This window comes from Cavia porcellus, unplaced genomic scaffold (assembly GCF_034190915.1).
Source record: "Cavia porcellus strain 051 isolate PalLab524CR breed Dunkin Hartley unplaced genomic scaffold, mCavPor4.1 scaffold_15, whole genome shotgun sequence".
Classification (NCBI taxonomy): domain Eukaryota; kingdom Metazoa; phylum Chordata; class Mammalia; order Rodentia; family Caviidae; genus Cavia; species Cavia porcellus.
This window is the reverse complement of record NW_026947498.1, coordinates 8,822,699-8,828,269: the sequence shown is the minus strand read 5'-3', so window position 1 is coordinate 8,828,269 and position 5,571 is coordinate 8,822,699. Positions and strand designations below refer to the sequence as shown.

Below are 5,571 nucleotides of genomic sequence, written 5' to 3'. Positions count from 1 at the left end.
CTTTGATCCATCTAGGGCAGCTCGGAGTCCACCTGCTGTGGACACAGCCAGCCACACGGGGCTCCCTGCTCCTCCTTTGCTGAAGGGAAGCTGGACGCTTCTGTCTGAGGGCAGGGTCCTGGAGAAGGTCCCAGACCCAGAGATCATCCGACATCAGGACCCCAGCAGGACAGCCAGCGCTGGCCATCTGGGAGCACAGTTTCGGTACAAACACGCCTAGGGTTTTATTGCGCTCTAAGCTGCGGTAGTCAGGGCCACTTCAAGCCACAAGAGGAAGTCTGGGCTCCAGGAGAAGCTGTCCTGCTGCCTAGTGAGGTCCCCGCTGCCAAGTGAGGTCCCCACTGTCTAGCAAGATCCCGCCAGCAGGCTCTCTCTGTACAGGCTCTGCCAGGTCCTCTCTCTCCAGGAGCCCAAGGATTGCCCATGACGCCCTGTACCCTGGGCTTGCTGGGGACAGATTTTACGGTGGCTGTGACCTTCCCTCCACAGCCCTGTCCTTGCTGAGATGTCCTGTGGGGAGTCCTGTTTCCTGTGGCCAATGCAGCTGCCGTCCTCTGGTTCACACGGCTCATGTCCTCCAAAACTCCAGAGGCCAGAAGGCAGGATAGTCAGGTAGGGACTCAGAACTATACCATACCAGGCCTGGCCTGGCCTCTCTCTGTGTCCCTACAGCTGAGCCGCCCTCTGGCATCCTGTGAACCCTTCTCCAGCCCTGCCTCCCTGTGGCTAAAATTGGGAAACTGAGTCCTGATTTTCTACACCAAGAATTTTACCTGTGTCATTAGCTCATCTAGTATCAGAAGAGGGTTTCTGCCTCTGGGTTTGTTTGTATCTTTAAACAGTTTTGGTATTAAAACGCACAGTACACAGCGAACCTGATCCCTGAATTCCCTTTATTGACCTCCAGGTGGTGTCCTCTTGTAAGAGAGCCTAGCACCTGTTACACATTAACTCGCTGTCCGCCCTTCGGCCCCTGCCTGGTAGCCACCCAGGCCTCCTGCCTTTGGAAACCGGGTTCTCAGCCCGCCTGACACATTACGACTCCTAGGGTCTCTGCCTCATGGCGCTGCTTTGTTCCCACAGCTAAGCGCCCTCACGGTAAGAACAAGCCCTGCTGAATGCTCACACCACTTCCATCCGTCTGTCCATCTGTCCATCCATGGCCATACGGGCAGCTTCTACTTACTGGCTGCAGCAGATAACGCTGCCACAGAGAAAGCTGGGGAACCATCTCTGGGACATCTTGCTTCAATCTTGTGGGACACACACTGGCAAATGGGGCTCCCAGGTCACAAGGCAGCCTTGGTCTTAGCTGCCTCCTGGACCCGCCAGCCACACCCCAGGGCCACTTCCTCCACTTCCTTGTCAACACATGCTGTGTGCCTGGGGCCTCAGACATAGCCTTCCCTGTGGAGGTGAGGTGATCCTTCTTCAGGGTTCTGATTAGCACACCTGGTGATGAAAGACGTTGATCACATCTTTCTGATCTTGCCGGCCTTTCGTTTGGGGAATCTTGGGGGGACACCCAGCCCAGTCCATTGCCTGTGTTTGAATGATTTTTGTTGTTGAGCGGCACACGTTCTTGGTGTACTCTGCACAGTCATTCCTCCTCCATGCTGAGCGAGTCCTTTCAGGTTTGTGCTCCCCCACGCCCCGGGAGGTGAGTTCCCTGGCACGCAAACATGGGGATCAGGGCCTGATTCAGTCCGAGACAATCGTGCCGCAGAGAGCAAACCACACGCTCTTCTGACCACGGGACCCTCGTCCCAGCACAGCAGCCCCCAAGGAAGGCAGGCAGCTGCAAGTGCACCTGCAACGAGGAAAGCCTGCGTGGAGAAGGCGTGGACTTGGGTGGGCCCAGCACGGCCCTAGGTGGATCACTGTGTTACAGGGTACGTGATCGCCATGTGTGAACACACTGACCAGAGCCCGAGACGCGGCACCACTGTCCACCATGCTGACAGCCTGAGAACGGCCTGATCCCTGGGCTTCAGGAGCTGGACTCAGCAATCCTTTTCTGATCCACACAGCAGGGAAGACACTGGAATGGCCTCAGAATGGTGACATGAAATCTTGAGTGTCATGAAGTCCCTCAGACAGAGACCAAGGATTCCAGCAGGACCCTGTGGCCCCAAGGGTATTCTTCCCAGAGTATTCCATTGTTTGAACCCTAGGACAGCCCCAAGGTCCTCTGTTGTCACAATGGAAGCTTCCACCATGCCCAGTCACCTCAGAACCCCCTGCCTCATAAACAGCTGTTGCCTTTTGAAAAAGAATAAGATTCAGCTTCTTAACTGCACTGCCCTCCAATGTCCAGGGGTTCCTGGACATCACCTTTTATTTTCCTGTCCCTCGGGAGGTGGCCAGCTTTGTTTGCGGGTGGTTCACCTGCACTGTATCAATTTGATGGATTTAAACAATGCCCAGGGATCAGCCAAGGACATTGATGGGTATGTCTGGAGCCCCTCTTAGGCGGGGTCCCCTGAGGTTCCCCCTGCACCACATAGGGAACACAGCACCTCGGCCCAACCACTCTGCCACCCTGAGGATCCTGTCTTGGAGCCAGCAGCCATGGACCAAGTTCCCTGAAACTGTGAGGCACATTACCCTTTCGCCCAGAAATCATGGGTGCTGGCGCTGCACCCCCATGATGGCAAAGCTGCCCGATACCCACGGTCTCAGAATCTCCTGCTCTTTCTTTGCTTCTGTTGCACCTGTTTCTCTGTGCTGTGCCCTGGAGCTTCTCTATCTTACAATCAGGTCGCTCTGTTAGGAACGTGCTTGGGAAGCACTGATGGTACATATCTGGAATCCCAGCACTCAACAGCCAGGGGCAGGAGTATCACTGCAAGTTCAAGGCCAGCCTGAACAGGGTTACCCTTTCTCAAAACAACAGACAAAACAAAGCCAGAAACCCCTGCTCCTTGGGAAGTTTTCTGGTTCCTGCAGGAAGTCCTCCCTCGGCTGGCTCAAATTTCCCTCATCATCCCCAGCGAGCCACCAGCCTGGGTCCTACTGCTCCAAGGACAACCGAAGGCTCTGAAGCTTTTTCTGGCCCCAGCCCAAGGGTTTCCTGGTTGGTCTATGGCTTGTACTGAGCACTGTGTTGGAAACAAGAAGCAACTTCTCCAGAAATAATTTGTGTTTGTTTTGCTAGCAGGCCAAGTCTATACCATTCTGGGCAGTCTCTGGGGGGGCCTAGGAACTGATTCTAGGCAATCACTCACCTGACCGTGTGTGGTTAGGTCATGCTTTGGGGAAAAATAGCCCAGGTCACCTGAGCAGCTTTTCCACTACAGATCTGCAGGAGGACAGACCCTCTCCAAACCTGAAGCTCGAACACCCAGAGCGTCTGAGGAGAGGGACAGGGAACCCAGGTCCCCCAGAGGACCTGTACGGCCCAGTCCTGTGATTGCTCTGAGATAGGATCTGGCTACGTTGCTAAGGGGCACAGGCTGGACTGCAACCTGGGGTCCTCCTGCCTCAGCCTCTCACAGTGCTGAGTTCACAGGCGTGCACTACCACACCTAATGTGAAACAATACAGTTAATACTTTTGGATTCCACTTTTCAGTTTTAAATGCATGAACTGGGAGTTCTCTTTCTTGGAAGATGGGAGGGGGGATGCACGGAACACACTAAGGCACACAACCTCCAACCTGTGCCGCTTTGTGTCAGACTCAGGTAAAGAGCAGCTCGCCCTCCCTCCCTCACAGCTGTCAGGTATCCAGTGCCTCTGCTGAGTGGAGGTGACTTCATTCAGAGCCTCGCCCAGTCATAACTATAAGGTTGCATAAAGCACTGCAGATACCTGGACAGCTGGCTGGCAGGGCTGACTCTGCAGGGACCTTTGGACTCTGAGGGCTGACAGGAGCTTTCAGAGCCAGAAACCAGAACACAGCAGCTCCAAGAAGACACAGATCTTTGCCCAAGCCATTCCGTGTGCTAAGTGTGTAGTGGGTGCCGACTGGACCAAAGCACACACCATGAACAAGGCAGATGGCAGCCAGGCACATCCGGCCAATGTCAGGTCCCGGGGGATGCTCGACCAGGGGCCAGCGGCAGGTGGCTCGGTGCAGCCGTGCACAGGTCCCATGCAACACAAGGGCTTGAGTGCATTCGGGGATCCCAAGCCCATCAGGACAGGCTCGTGTGGTGCCACAGGCAGACACCACTGGGGCTGGGGGCCATCAAGAGTCCAGAATGGAGACAGAAAGACTTTAGACCACAGGGCAGAGGGGGAGGCTGAGGCAGTGAGATCTTCCAGCCCTGTGTCCTCAGCCAGAACCCACAGCAGATTCCATGCAGCACTGAGGTGGACGGAGGAGAAGCCCCTAGCTTGGGACCCCTGCTGGCAGGACCCACAGTTAGTCTAGAATCCCTGAGATAGAACTCGAACAACAGAAGCTGCCTGGGCTGTGCTGACAGTAGAAGCCAGTCCACCAAGGACAGGGCTGCAGAGGGAGGGACACTCCCAGCCCACTATGACTATACAGACCCAGTCACAAAGGTGCCATTCTGGACCAATCAGAAACTTTCTATATTCCACTCTTCATTTATAGCTGGTGTTCTAAGCAGGGCCAATCATATGTTCTCGATCATTCTCATTTGCATTCGGGCGCAACCAATCCAGAGACACTTCCTGTATTCTTTATCTACCTATGACAGGGAGCCAGTCCAGCACTTGACAGGAAAGTTTCCACAGGGGGTGACCCCAAGTGAGCATTTCATATGGTAACCATCCAATTCGTTATTTGCATGACAGAGAGGTGACCCTATGGTTTGGGTACAGAAGACCCCATGGCCCTACTGTCAGCTCCTCACCAGCCTGTGCTGCCTTGCTGAGCACACTTCTTTTCTGCCTTCAGTAACGGTGCACCCTCGCTGCCTTTCCTGTGCATCCTGTCCAGGTCTTTAGGATACCAGGGGCCTGGTAAGAGCCCCAGAACCCATGTACTGATTGACCCTTTCCCCCTTCCAACAGGACGACAGACAGCTGCCTCATGGCCTCCTTTTTTCAGCTCCAGGGAGCACTAACATCCGGTTTCTGAGCCGCATGGCCGGGGTGGGGGGGTGAACACAGCTGGGCTTGCACCAGGGCCTGGTTCCAAGCTTCCAGACATGCTCCTTGCTGTGTGCCAAGATGGCCCTGACAGCCTCTCGACAGGCCTTCTGATGGTGCCCACATATCACTGCAGAAAACCCCTCACCAACCTGGAGGCTGTGGGTGGAGTAGGGTGACTGGCAGAGACCAAGGGCCTGCTCTGCCTGGGCTGCAGATATCTGCCCCAGAGCGGGTGGGGGAAGCATCCCAGCTTCAGAACAGCTCGGCGGCCTGTGCCTCAAATGCTTCTCAGATGACTTCGAGGTGCCCTGTCACACTGGGTCAGAGATGGGGGCAGGATCAGCAGGCTGAATTCCAGCAGGACTGAGGTGGGGGGCTTTCGGAGGTAACAGTCTATGGGAAGAAGGCATCCAGCTGCAATGCTGGCAGTCCTGGTACGTGATGAGGTCCCCTGCCAGGAGCCCGGGGCAGCATGGTCACCAGGCAGCCACAACACACACAGGAGCC

At 55.5% G+C, this 5,571-nt stretch overlaps 1 long non-coding RNA gene across 1 annotated transcript; it reads left to right on the top strand.

Annotated features, from left to right (window-relative positions):
- Positions 1-887: 887 nt before the first annotated feature.
- On the top strand, positions 888-2,279 carry LOC134470445 (uncharacterized). The gene is made up of 2 exons (XR_010039325.1): positions 888-1,098; positions 1,892-2,279. It is a non-coding gene; the product is annotated as an uncharacterized LOC134470445 (long non-coding RNA).
- The last annotated feature ends 3,292 nt before the right edge of the window (positions 2,280-5,571 follow it).